The following is a 15463-nucleotide window of genomic DNA, read 5'->3' on the forward strand; positions in this document are numbered from 1 at the left end:
TGATGTAAGTTTCTAAGTACTTCATGTATATTTATGGATCGAAATATTACTTAAATCAGTATGTTGATATATAATCATGTTCTTCAACTTGTATATGTTCCGATATCGAAACCGAATAGACGAACAACTATTGTTTGCATGAGATGTGAATTTCCAGCTTATGGTTCGAACTCTCATCCTTCTAATATGTCTGATTTATGATATATGTTGGCTGGTTTAATATGTAAAAGTGTTTGAAAGGATTGAGACATTGTTCGGGTATCGAATTTGAGCCATTACGCCGTTGGTTTTGCGGTTTATGAATTCTGAGAATATGATGTTGTTGAGTTCGAGATTATGATGCTGAAATGACAATGATTTTGAAAGAGTGGGTGCCCGGTGAGCCAACTTGTGGCTAAGGGCTTTGATGACTCTTTGTATAAACAATCTTTTGTTTAATATAATTTACACTTTTATTAATGGCAATGACTTTATCTTTCTTCATATTGTTATATTGTGATATACTATTTTTGTTTAGATAAAGACCTTGAATATATTATAGTGTATGTAAGATGTGGTAGTACATGGGGTTGTCTATCATGAAACACATCTTATAGTCACTGTGACGCCCGGGGCTGAATAGGCAGGGAGTGATCGCCGGTGCCAGGAGGTTGCACGGACAATGAGCGGCTCCTGGTAGGCTTCTAGGCGGAGGGAGACATGAATGAACCAATTCCATGCCGGAATGAGAGGGATTCTGAGACTGTGTAGGTATGGGACTACATGGTTGAGGAGGGCTTAAAAGATTTCATATGTACTATTCATATCAAGAAGGTGCATCTTCTTTTCGGGAGCTCATCACATAAGAACTCCAAAGTTAAGCGTGCTTGATTTGGGGCAATTATAGGATGGGTGACCCCCTGGAAAGTTTCTCAGGGTGCGTGTGAGTGAGGACATAAGCACGCTGAAAAGACCCGTCTTGATATAGTGGGTCGTTATAGTCACTGTATATTCTAAACCGTTCCTAGTCGATTGAGCCGTCCGATAATAAGGATAAGGATCGCTCGAGTTTGAGACTAGCATTTGCGATGCAGAGTACCACGTTTCATTGGTAAGGAACATAGAGATGTTCGAAGCATGCAAATGGATATTCATACGATGAATGATCGAACTACCCTATCCGGACTTTCCAAGTGGTTATCACTTATCGAGTGGATAAAGTCTGCGGTTTTGGTTGTACACCATTAGTCCTTACTACTTGAAACATCATTGAGACTCTATATGCTAGTACTGTGCTTTGACTCGTTTACCAACTCTATTGGGGTCATCAGGTGTCGGGATTGGGTACAGTTACAACACATATAGGATTCGATGCTTTGTTGTCAAGGATTCACCACATACTTGCGAGTGTGGATAACATATGCGATCTGAGGAGATATTAGTGTGACGAATCTCTGGCCAGAGTACATGATGTGTTTTAACAAATGGTTTCTTAGTAGCACATGCGATGTCACTATTTAATCTTCAAGATGTATTGCATAGTTATCGAATCTCGAACGACTCTCGATTTACCAATGGTTGTTGATTCGATCGGGATATATGGATGAAGGGACCGTACTGTACGCTAACCAAAATCTATTGGTTCTTGCAGGCACTATCAGTGATACCTAGGGAATCATGGGGCGATGTTGCTAGGCGCTCTTACCATGATTCGATGGGCAAGTCGGAAATTGTTGTTCCGAGTCACAAGGAGTTGTGAGCCCACGGCTAGCTGTATCCCTGAACCATTGAGGGTCACACAGAGTAATGAATTTTTAATCCCCGTTGAGATAGTTAAATTTAAAGAGTTAAATTTAATGAACAAATAAGTGGGACTTCTTATTTAAGAGTAGAGGAGTAAGATTTCCTAAAATGACATAGGGATGGGCATTTTTGGAAATCACTGAATTCGGATTCAGAAAAATTTATCTTAACTTTAAAAGGTGCAGAAATGGTTTCTATGCACATTGATGAAATCGGTTTATCAATCAGAGTCACGATGAATTTTATATTAATTTCTGAACATGCGGGCTTTGCTTGTCAGGCTTGAACTTATGATTAATGGGCCCTAAGCTGTTAGCAGCCCACATTATAAATAAGTTATTGCAGTACAGAAATTACACAACAGAGGTCACAAAATATTTTTGAAAACCCTAGCCTTGTTTTCTCTGATGTGGCCGCCCCCCTCACCTCTGCTCGGGAAAAATCCAGCCTGTGAATTTTGAATTACAGTCTGGTTTAACGGATCAAATTCGTTAATTCTCTTCGTAGAAACTTCTGATAGATTTTCTATTGCAATCTATCAGAGAGATTAAATCTCTGTTCGTGGACCTGATTGAAGAACAGTTCGTCCATCAGTTCCAGGGAGATACAACAAGAGCAGAGCAATCTGTTGGTGTCCATAATATCGATTCGAGATTGGAGGTAAAAATTTATAATTGTCATTTAATTTTTACACACACAATTTAATCGTAAAGTTTTGATACCCATTATGGAATCGTTCCATATAAAAAAATTTTAAACTTCCGCTGCACCGAGTATCAATTCTGATTGATCTGATCGCCGTTCTCCAACAGTGGTATCAGAGCCAGGTTGCTTAGATCAAGCGATTAAATTAATCGATTGTACAAAATTTTTTTAGCCTCGGTTTTTGAAACAAAATAAATTTTTTAAATTAAAAATTTTTCGGGCAAAAACACGGGCAGCGATTGGATCGCTGCCCGGGGGGGCAGCGAGAGTCGCTGCCCCGGGCAGCACTCGGCGCTGGCCAGGGCAGCGATCGTCGCTGCCCTAGGGGCAGCCGGGCTGCCCTGTCCGAGCCCTTTTGGGGCGCGGGCAGCCCGGGAGCGTCCCGGGCGGCCCGCGAAAAATTAATTTTTAATTTTTAAAATTAAAATTTTAATATGTTAAAATTCTATTTTTGGTCCGATCGAAAATTGTTTTTGATCGGTCCACGAGGCGTCGGATCGAATTGTTCGAGTCCGAAAATTTTAAAATTGATTTTTGGATAAATTTGAATTTTTGGAAAATTTATAGATTTTATCCGTTAAATCAGATTTTATGAAATTAATTATTTTTGGTACAATTGATGATAAGATATGATCTTATGAGAATATTGAGTAAAATATGATTTTATGTATAAAATTGGATTTTATATGTAAAATATGATTTTATTTGATAAAAAGATAAAATATGATTTTGTATGTAAAATAAGATTTTATATATGGAATATGATTTTATCCTTTTAATTTAAATTGCCATTGCATGTTATCCAATAAATTAATTTTGAATTAAATGTTATTGGATAAGGATGATCGATTGCCAAGACCAATTTTGTAGGTAGTGTTAGGAATTTACATTTGTTTTTATTATTGTTGGATTTATTAATGGGCCTAGTTTATGGCCCAATATGAATTGTCATATGTAATAAAAGTGGGCATGGTTTATGGCCCGTTCCCACCCCTTGAAATATATCCCCTACTTGTCATGGTTATTTATTGTAAATACATTAGACTTAGTAGGAGATGAAGATTTGAAGACGGAGGTGGGTCCAGCAGACAATAAAGACTGAAAAAATGTAAATTGGAAGCTCAATGTAATAGGATTGCATTGCATACCTGCATATTACCTAGGATTGGACTAAGACTCGTGATTGGCAACCACGGGTCGATTAGAAATGGAATCGATCATCCTATATAATATATGATATTATCGTTGTATGCATGTTTTAGACAAAATTGTATGAATCCGGCAAACATACAAATTTTAAAATGATGAGACAAATTTTCAAAATTAAAATTCCTCATTTTAAATATGATTTAAAATTGATATCAAGATAAATAAAGGAAGTTTAAAATTGTTTAAATGTTCCTACCTTCCATCAATGATCAATGTATGAGATGCTACCCGCGGATACGGTCCGGCTCATATTATTGGGGGGGCCCGTTCGTCGGAAAGCTGTACATTGGATCGACACATGTTGTAAGTTGGGTGGAACTCCCATGGGATCGGCTCATATTATTGGGGGATCCACATGGCGACCGTCCATCACAACTTAATATTGATGGGTCATCTTGACATGTCACAATAAACGGCGTCATATTATTGGGCCCTTATTGGACATGAGTTAAAAACGTGGAGGTTGCTTTGGAAGCAATTGGGCTCTACCTTTTGAAAATTATGGTTGGCTGATATTATTCGGGACCATAGTTTGTCAATTGGACTCCATGTTCCCACTAAGGAAAACAGTTTCCCGTTTTCACTAGAGGGTAGTGAAATCGTTAAAATAGTGGGAGTGAGATTCATAAAATAAATTTCGCCTATTTTATGTCTTAGTAAATTAATTAAACAATCATCGATAATTGTCTGTTTCATCTCAGTATTTCATTACAATGAATTCGTAATCCACATGTTTCAATTCTCGAACAAAACAAACCTACTGGCGCAAACAATACAGAATGATTCCATAAGTTAAGATTGTCCTAAGTTCGGAAAAGATTTTCTAAGTGTTAGAAAAGGCATCTCCGAAAACAGCCCCGGCTGATGTAACTGCCGAAAGGTTGGCCGAACTAGAGAAATGGTTGAACCATGATCTCAAGGCCAAATGTTACATGCAAAATTGGACAAGTCTAAACAAGTTTTCCATCACTGCGAGAAACCCGGTCATTGGAAACGTAACTGCAAGGAATACCTCGAGCAGTTGCGAACTGCAAAGGGTATGTTTTACATTGAAATAAATGTTTTTCTTAATACTACTTATTGGGTATTGGATACCAGATGTAGATCTCACATTTTCAATGAGTTGCAAATGATGACAAGAAGTAATAGGCTAAGGATGGGTGAGACCCAGCTAAGGCTCGGGAATGGTTCTAGAGTCGAATACAAAGCTACAGGAGACATTTATTTAATTTTGCAGAACAATTTTAAGTTATTTTTGAGAGATGTTTTATTTGTTCCAGATTTGATTAAAAACATTATTTCTGTTTCTATGCTTGATAGAGATGGTTATTCTTGCAATTTTGTGAATGAGATTTGCAATATTTACAAGAATGAATGTTTAATTGGAAATGGACAACTTGAAAACGATCTATATAACTTAAAATTAAAAGACGTTCCAATAAATTATGTTGATAAACCGGCAACAACAAACAAAAGGAAAATCGATAGTCAAAACCCGGCAAACCTTTGGCACGCTAGGCTAGGTCATATTTCCTCAAGGAGGATAAACAAGCTAGTGGGAGAGGGCATGTTTGATATGTCTGATATTGACTCTCTACCTACTTGTGAGTCCTGCCTGAAAGGAAAAATGACTAAATCTCCTTTTAAGGGGAAACCTGAGCGTAGCCAAAATCTGTTGGATTTGATCCATACAGATGTTTGTGGTCCATTTAGAATTGGTACTCAATTTGGCCACACCTACTTCATTACCTTTACTGATGATTATTCTAGGTATGGGTATTTATATTTAATGAAATATAAGTCCGAAACATTTGAAAAGTTCAAAGAATTCAAGGCTGAAGTAGAAAACAAGCTAGGTAAAAGTATTAAAGCACTTCGATCGGATCGAGGTGGAGAATACTTAAGTACCGAGTTTTTGGACTATCTGAAAGGGAATGTGATTCTCTCTCAGTGGACTCCTCCTATGACACCTCAGCTAAATGGTGTATCGGAGCGTCGTAATCGAACTTTGTTGGACATGGTTCGATCCATGATGAGCTTCACTGAGCTTCCACCTTCGTTTTGGGGCTACGCGCTTGAAACGGCGGTATTGTTGTTGAACAACGTCCACACTAAAGCAGTGGATAAAACACCATACGAGTTATGGAATGGCAAAGCTCTTAAGTATTCGTACTTGAGGATTTGGGGATGTCCTGCTTACGTGAAGCGGACAGTGGGAGATGTTGAAAAACTGGCGTTCAGATCAATCACGATTGATACCCGGTGCAGCGGAAGTTTAAAATTTTATTATGGAACAATTCCATAGTGTGGGTATCAACCGTTTAACGATTAAATTATAAGTGTGTGTAAAATTAAATAACTATTATTAAATTTTACCTTCAATCTCGAAGCGAGATTATTGGACACCACACAGATTTCTCTGCGCTTCTTGTATCTCCCTGGAACTGATGAACAAGCTTTCCTTCAATCAGGTCCACGAATGGAGGTTTAATCCCTCTGATAGATTGAACTAGAAAATCTATCAGAAGTTTTCTGCGAAGAGAATAACGAATTTGATTCGCTAATCCTGTCTGCAATTCAAAATCACAGACCGGAAAATCTCTGACAGAGAGAGGGAGGGGCGGCCGAATTTCTAGAGAGAGCTAGGGTTTTTTTCGAAAACTGTCTCTCAAAATTATGACCAACTGTCTGTAATTTCTGTACTGCAATAACTTATTTATAATGCAGGCCACTAACACCTTAGGGCCCATTAGTCATAAGTTGAGGCCCGACAAGCAAAGCCCGCATGTTCAGAAATTAATATAAAATTCATCGTGACTCCGATTGATAAACCGATTTTACCAATGTGCACAGAAACCATTTCTGCACATTTTAAAGTCAAGATAAATTTTCCTGAATCCGAATTCAGTGGTTTCCAAAAATTTACATCCCTATGTCATTTTAGGAAATCCTACTCCCTTACTCTTATTTAAGAAGTCCAACTTCTTTATTCATTAAATTTAACTCTTTAAATTTAACTATCTCAACGGGGATTAAAACTCCATTACACTGTGTGACCCTCAATGGTTCAGGGATACAGCTAGCCGTGGGCTCACAACTCCTTGTGACTCGGAACAACGATTTCCGACTTGCCCAACGAATCATGGTAAAGCGCCTAGCAACATCGCCCCATGATTCCCTAGGTATCACTGATAGTGCCTACAAGAACCAGTAGATTTTGGTTAGCATACAGTACGGTCCCTTCATCCAAATATCCCGATCGAATCAACAACCATTGGTATATCGAGAGTCGCTCAAGATTCGATAACTATGCAATACATCTTGAAGATCAAATTAGTGACATCGCATGTGCTACTAAGAAACCATTTCTTAAATCACATCAAGTACTCTGGCCAGAGATTCGTCACACTAATATCTCCTCAGATCGCATAGGATATCCACACTCGCAAGTATGTGGTGAATCCTTGACAACAATGCATCGACTCCTATATGTGTTGTAACTGTACCCAATCCCGACACCTGATGACCCCCATAGAGTCGGTAAACGAGTCAAAGCACAGTACTAGCATATAGAGTCTCCATGATGTTTCAAGTAAGGACTAATGGTGTACAACCAAAACCGCGGACTTTATCCACTCAATAAGTGATAACCACTTGGAAAGTCCGGATAGGGTAGTTCGACTATTCATCCTATGAATATCCATTTGCATGCTTCGAACATCTCCATGTTCCCTACCAATGAAACGTGGTACTCCGCATCGCAAATGCTAGTCTCAAACTCGAGCGATCCTTATCCTTATTATCGGACGGCTCAATCGACTAGGAACAGTTTAGAATATACAGTGACTATAAGATGTATTTCATGATAGACATCCCCATGTTCTACCACATCTTACATACACTATAGTATATTCAAGGTCTTTATCAAAACAACAATAGTATATCATAATATAACAATATGAAGAAAGATAAAGTCATTGCCATTAATAAAAGTGTAAATTACATTAAACAAAAGATCGTTTGTACAAAGAGTCATCAAAGCCCATAGCCACAAGTTGGCTCACTGGGCACCCACTCTTTCAGGAGATAAGTTGGATAGTCAATCCACCTTATGTTATTTTGTAGGGTATCCGAAGAATTCAATCGGATATTATTTCTATCATCCTGCTGAAACAAAGGTGTTTGTTTCAAGGAATCCCACCTTCTTGGAGAAGGAGTTCTTATTGGATAAGAAAGGAGAGATGATGGAACTCGAAGAAATTCGAGAAGAACCCGAAATACAAAATAATGATCCTACACCTCAGGAACCAATGATGGACACGCCTATACCTAGAAGATCCAAGAGGACTTCTAGACCTCCTATTCGATATGGTCTTCTTCTTGAAGGGGATCAAGATGAACCCGATGTTGGATGTGATCCAAGAAACTTCACGGAAGCAATTTCTGATGCGGATTCAAATTTATGGCTTGAAGCTATGCAGTCGGAAATAGATTCGATGCATACAAACCAAGTTTGGCCTTTAGTAGATCCTCCTGATAGAATTGTTCCAATAAGGTGTAAATGGATCTACAAGAGAAAGCTTGGGCCTGATGGTAAGGTATTGACCTACAAGGCGCGATTGGTGGCGAAAGGTTATACTCAAAGACAAGGAGTTGACTATGATGAAACCTTTTCACCAGTTGCAATGTTCAAGTTCATAATAATCCTTATTGTCATAGCTGCTTGGTATGACTATGAGATATGGCAAATGGATGTGAAGACTGCATTTCTTAATGGAAACATTAAGGAAGAGATCTATATGACGCAGCCTGAGGGATACACATCCATGGGAAGCGAGCATAAGGTATGCAAGCTTCAGAGATCGATCTATGGTCTCAAACAAGCATCAAGAAGTTGGAATCAGAAATTTGATGAAACAATAAAGGATTTTGGTTTCATCAAGAACCCGGAGGAACCATGCGTGTACAAGAAAGTAGTTAAGGATGCTGTGACATTCTTAGTACTTTATGTTGATGACATCCTACTCATTGGGAATGACGTAGGGATGTTGCAGTCAACAAAGATATGGTTATCAGGTAGATTCTCGATGAAGGATTTGGGTGAGGCATCCTATATTCTAGGGATACAGATCTATAGAGATAGATCTAAGAGAATGATAGGACTCACTCAAGCAACCTACATCGACACCATATTGAAAAGTTTTTCAATGGATGGGTCCAAGAGAGGACATCTACCCATGTGTCATGGAGTTTCTTTATCCAAGTATATGTGTCCCAAGACTGATGAAGAGATAGGGAAAATGACACATGTATCATATGCGTCAGCCATAGGTAGTATCATGTATGGGATGATATCTACCAGACCGGATGTAGCATTTGCTCTAAGTGTCACGAGCAGATATCAAGCTAATCCCGATCAAATGCATTGGAAAGCCGTGAAGGACATTCTTAAGTACTTACGAAGGACTAAGAATATGTTCATGGTATATGGAGGAAAAGAACTAAAATTGGAAGGCTATACCGACTCTAGCTTCCAAAGTGACGTGGATGACTCGAAGTCAACCTCTGGATTTGTGTTCATGCTCAATGGCGGTGCTGTCTCTTGGAAGAGTTTCAAGCAGGACACCACAGCGGATTCCACCATTGAGGCAGAATACATTGCAACATTAGCTGCTGCTAAAGAGGCCGTTTGGATGAGGAATTTCGTCCAAGAGTTGGGCGTCATTCCTGAAGTTGTTGGTCCAGTCCCGGTATACTGTGACAACACGGGTGCCATTGCTCAGGCAAAGGAACCAAGGTCTCATCAAAGATCCAAACACGTACTGAGAAAATACCACATCATCCGGGAGATTGTGGAAAGAGGAGACATCACTGTCGAAAGAGTGGCCTCTGCAGACAATATCACTGATCCACTTACTAAGCCCTTGCTAGGACCATTATTTGACAAACATCGCGAAGCAATGGGTCTACGTAGTATGACTAGTTGGCTTTAGGGCAAGTGGGAGAGTGGGTGCCCGGTGAGCCAACTTGTGGCTAAGGGCTTTGATGACTCTATGTATAAACAATCTTTTGTTTAATATAATTTACACTTTTATTAATGGCAATGACTTTATCTTTCTTCATATTGTTATATTGTGATATACTATTGTTGTTTTGATAAAGACATTGAATATACTATAGTGTATGTAAGATGTGGTAGTACATGAGGATGTCTATCATGAAACACATCTTATAGTCAGTGTATATTCTAAACCGTTCCTAGTCGATTGAGCCGTCCGATAATAAGGATAAGGATCGCTCGAGTTTGAGACTAGCATTTGCGATGCAGAGTACCATGTTTCATTGGTAAGGAACATAGAGATGTTCGAAGCATGCAAATGGATATTCATACGATGAATGATCGAACTACCCTATCCGGACTTTCCAAGTGGTTATCACTTATCGAGTGGATAAAGTCCGCGGTTTTGGTTGTACACCATTAGTCCTTAATACTTGAAACATCATTGAGACTCTATATGCTAGCACTGTGCTTTGACTCGTTTACCGACTCTATTGGGGTCATCAGGTGTCGGGATTGGGTACAGTTACAACACATATAGGAGTCGATGCTTTGTTATCAAGGATTCACCACATACTTGCGAGTGTGGATATCCTATGCGATCTGAGGAGATATTAGTGTGACGAATCTCTGGCCAGAGTACATGATGTGTTTTAAGAAATGGTTTCTTAGTAGCACATGCGATGTCACTATTTAATCTTCAAGATGTATTGCATAGTTATCGAATCTCGAACGACTCTCGATTTACCAATGGTTGTTGATTCGATCGGGATATATGGATGAAGGGACCGTACTGTACGCTAACCAAAATCTATTGGTTCTTGCAGGCACTATCAGTGATACCTAGGGAATCATGGGGCGATGTTGCTAGGCGCTCTTACCATGATTTTATGGGCAAGTCGGAAATTGTTGTTCCGAGTCACAAGGAGTTGTGAGCCCACGGCTAGCTGTATCCCTGAACCGTTGAGGGTCACACAGAGTAATGTATTTTTAATCCCCGTTGAGATAGTTAAATTTAAAGAGTTAAATTTAATGAACAAAGAAGTTGGACTTCTTATTTAAGAGTAGAGGAGTAAGATTTCCTAAAATGACATAGGGATGGGCATTTTTGGAAATCACTGAATTCGGATTCAGAAAAATTTATCTTGACTTTAAAAGGTGCAGAAATGGTTTCTGTGCACATTGATGAAATCGGTTTATCAATCAGAGTCACGATGAATTTTATATTAATTTCTGAACATGCGGGCTTTGCTTGTCAGGCTTGAACTTATGATTAATGGGCCCTAAGCTGTTAGCAGCCCACATTCTAAATAAGTTATTGCAGTACAGAAATTACACAACAGAGGTCACAAAATATTTTTGAAAACCCTAGCCTTGTTTTCTCTGAAGTGGCCGCCCCCCTCCCCTCTGCTCGGGAAAAATCCAGCCTGTAAATTTTGAATTACAGTCTGGTTTAACGGATCAAATTCGTTAATTCTCTTCGTAGAAACTTCTGATAGATTTTCTATTGCAATCTATCAGAGGGATTAAATCTCTGTTCGTGGACCTGATTGAAGAACAGTTCGTCCATCAGTTCCTGGGAGATACAACAAGAGCATAGCAATCTGTTGGTGTCCATAATCTCGATTCGAGATTGGAGGTAAAAATTTATAATTGTTATTTAATTTTTACACACACAATTTAATCGTAAAGTTTTGATACCCATTATGGAATCGTTCCATATAAAAAAATTTTAAACTTCCGTTGCACCGGATATCAATTCTGATTAATCTGATCGCCGTTCTCCAACAGATTTTAGTTGAATCAGTTAGATATATTGTTGGTTTGATATATATACATGAGTGTATATAAAGTTTGAATGATTTCGATATTTCGTCGATTACCAATTTTGAATCTATACACCATCGATTGATGTTTTGAAGCCATTTTTGATAACCAATGACTGAACTAAGATGTTATTGAGATGTTGCTGATGATATAACAATTTTATTCTTCGATTTCAGTCAAGTTTGGAAGATGAATGATGCATGACTCCAATTATGAACCGAAGAAGAAGAAGTGAGATTGAAGCATTCAGAACCGAGGTATACAGAGGTATAATGACGACATCGAGAGTTAGGGACTTTGAAACTCAAGTTCGATTCTTCTTGAGTTATCCCGCCAAAATCACATACGTATTTATTGCTTTGATAAGATTTTGATGTTGTCGATCCATCCCAGGTAGTGGATCTTTGATTTGAGTCGATACAATTATGATATGATGATGATATTGAATTGATTCTATGCCAAGGTCGGAGGGCGACCTTATTTTCGAATCCTGAATGATTACAATAGATGGATATCCATGTCAAGATCAGTTATGAATCTTGATGGCAACGAAGTGAAATGAATCAATTCTCGATCGATCAAAAGAAGCGTTATTTACTATATTGTTGAGTCGATTAAATAGAGTCGTTATGATTTATTTAACGCTTCATATGTTGCTTATACTGAGATGAATTCTCACCGGAGTTTATCCGGCTGTTGTTTTGTTTTGTATGTGTGCATTACAACAGATAGTGTGGGGACCTCGGGTCTTAATCTTTCAAATCACAACATTAATCTAATAACAAGAATAGACGATAAGCAAATGACCAAGCGTCCGAAGCTGTAACAAAAATATTTTTTTTTAAAAGAGGCTGCGCTCGAGTGGCTGAAATGTAGTGACCCTTACCCGGATCACCTACTAAACAGAACTTATGCATGCAATTAACTTAATAAAACAGATATCAGAATAAAACTGCGGAATCCAATAACATCATACAATCCCATGTAAAGGAATCTGTAATTATCCAATATTATACAACCAAATCGAATAGCTGTATAAACCCAAACAACAGTAATAAAGCCTAGACGAAGCTCCAGCTGGCCAACCACTGACTAGCCCCTCCTGGATCCACCCTCCTCGTCCAATCGCAAACCTGCCCCATGGAATAGGGTGTCCAGAAAATACAGAGTACGAGACGTGAGCATAAAACGCTCAGTGCGAGAGTATGAGTATACATGCATGCAAAGTGAACTCCCTATAGACTCGAGGTCAAGGATCAGATAACAGAGACAGACCGGGCCCTGGTATGTAGCACGCTGTGCCGTCGCTTCAGGAGGTGGCTCCCATACCGAGATAACCGTGGAAACGCCGGACCCAAATCGATGGAAGTCCATCCACTAACAGGATAGGGTACAACCCTACTAACAGACATCTCGAAGGAGATACAGCAAGATGCAAATGAATGCAGCATAATATCATGGCATATAAATCATGCGGTCACATAATACATGCATACTCAGTCAGGATATCTCGAACAGTACTTTCGTACCTCAAATACCAGGTAGGCACTACCAGCTCTAAGTCCAAGCCTAAAGTCCGCCTACACAGCGAAATGATACTACTATCATTACAGTGCTCTAAAAGCCTTAACTAAGCTATTGCATACTCCTAAATATTTATAGGAAGCAAAAGCTATACCTTTGTCCGTCGTTAGCCCTTTGATGTCGATGCCTCCAGAACTTGGGAACAACTCCGCTACGACTATCGAACGCCTCTCCGACCTCCGGACCAAGCCTAAGAAGACTAGAACAGCTCGAATATGACTAGAAAATAGAGAGGAAATCCGGAATTGGCAAGGAGAAATGAAGTCTCGGCCTTCTATTTATAGACAACGATCGGAGCCTCCGATCCTCGATCGGAACGTCCGAACCTGGATCGGAACGTCCGATCCTGCCATCGGAGCTTCCGAAGATCCTGATCTGCCACGTGTCAAAATATCACTTGATGACTCCGGATAGGGGTGATCGGAGCCTCCGGTCCTGATCGGAGCTTCCGATCCAGCCACACGTCATGGATGACGTAATATCATCGGTGCCTCCGATCCTCATCGGAGCTTCCGATCTCGATCGGAGCTTCCGATCGTCCCTTCGGAGCTTCCGATCCGTCCAATCCCCAATTTATTTAATTAGCATTAATCCTTTAATTACTCAATTAGGGCACGGGCTACTACATTCTCCCCCACTTAAGATATTTCGTCCTCGAAATCAGATCTTAAGTACCGAATGCAAATAAAGAAATCAGAAACATTCTTTATTCAAATCAAACGTTTACAGAGTTTGCAACTGAATACAACTTAAAGAATGAAATCAAAACAACTCAGGATGGTCTTTACGCATCCTGTCCTCAAGCTCCCAAGTAGCTTCCTCAGTGCCTCAACGCTGCCACTGAATTAAAACCAAAGGAATGACTTTGTTCCGTAAAACCTTATCCTTATAATCAAGGATGCGAAGAGGTTTCTCAACATAAGTCAAATCCTTGTCTACCTGAATCTCAGACCGCTGCAGAATATGGGACTCATCCGCCACATACCGTCGCAACAGAGATACGTGGAACACGTCGTGAATACTGGATAGATGCGGTGGCAATGCTAGTCGATAAGCCAAATCGCCAATACTCTCCAAGATCTCAAACGGACCGATAAATCTGGGAGACAACTTGCCCTTAAGGCCAAATCTGAGAATCTTGCGGAAAGGTGACACTCTCAGAAACACTTTCTCCCCGACCTCGAACTGCAAAGGCCTACGCTTGATATTAGCATAGCTGGCCTGACGATCCTGTGCAGTCTTAATCCGTTTCTTGATTTGATCAACAATGTCTATCGCCTGCTGGATAAACTCTGGTCCTTCAGCCTGTCTCCCCCACCTCTTCCCAGAAGAGTGGAGTACGACAACGTCGCCCATACAACGCCTCAAAAGGTGCCATCCCAATACTAGTGTGATAGCTGTTGTTGTAAGCGAACTCGATCAACGGCAAATGATCCTGCCAGGCTGAACCAAAATCCATGACGCACGCTCTAAGCATATCCTCTAACGTACGGATGGTGCGCTCTGACTGACCATCAGTCTCTGGATGATAGGCTGTACTCAAACTGAGAGTAGTACCCATCGCACGCTGAACACTCCCCCAGAATCTAGAAGTAAACCTGGGGTCCCGATCGCTGACAATGCTCACAGGCACTCCATGAAGTCGAACGATCTCCTGAATGTACATCCGTGCCATGCGATCCACAGAGTACTCTCGGCTATAGGCAATGAAATGTGCTGACTTGGTGAGTCGGTCCACCACAACCCAGATAGCATCACAGTTCCTCGGGGATACCGGCAAATGGGTCACAAAGTCCATAGTGATAAACTCCCATTTCCATTCAGGAATAGGCAGACTGTGAAGCAATCCTCCAGGTCGTCGGTGCTCTGCCTTGACCTGTTGACACACCAAACATCTCGAAACAAACTGATAAACACTGCGTTTCATTCCCTTCCACTAGAAACGAGTACGTAGATCCTTGTACATCTTGTTGCTCCCAGGATGAATACTCAACTTAGTGCGATGCGCCTGAGACAAAATCTCCTCTCGCAACTCTTCATCCTGCGGACTCACAAGTCAACCAGACAAACACAGAAAGCCATCTGACTGATAATGAAATCCAGACGAGCTACCCTCGTTAGCTAGACGAGCTAAACGCTGGGTCTTTGAATCAGACATCTGAGCATCTCGGATCCGCGAATACAAGGCTGGTTCAGATAATATCACAAACATCTGGATAATCTGCATACCTTTCTTATGCTTGAAGGTATAACCTGAAGTACAATAGTCACTGATCGCACTAGACATCGAACAAGTCT

The sequence above is a fragment of the Henckelia pumila genome, chromosome 3 (genome assembly GCF_033568475.1).
Source record: "Henckelia pumila isolate YLH828 chromosome 3, ASM3356847v2, whole genome shotgun sequence".
NCBI classification, from domain to species: domain Eukaryota; kingdom Viridiplantae; phylum Streptophyta; class Magnoliopsida; order Lamiales; family Gesneriaceae; genus Henckelia; species Henckelia pumila.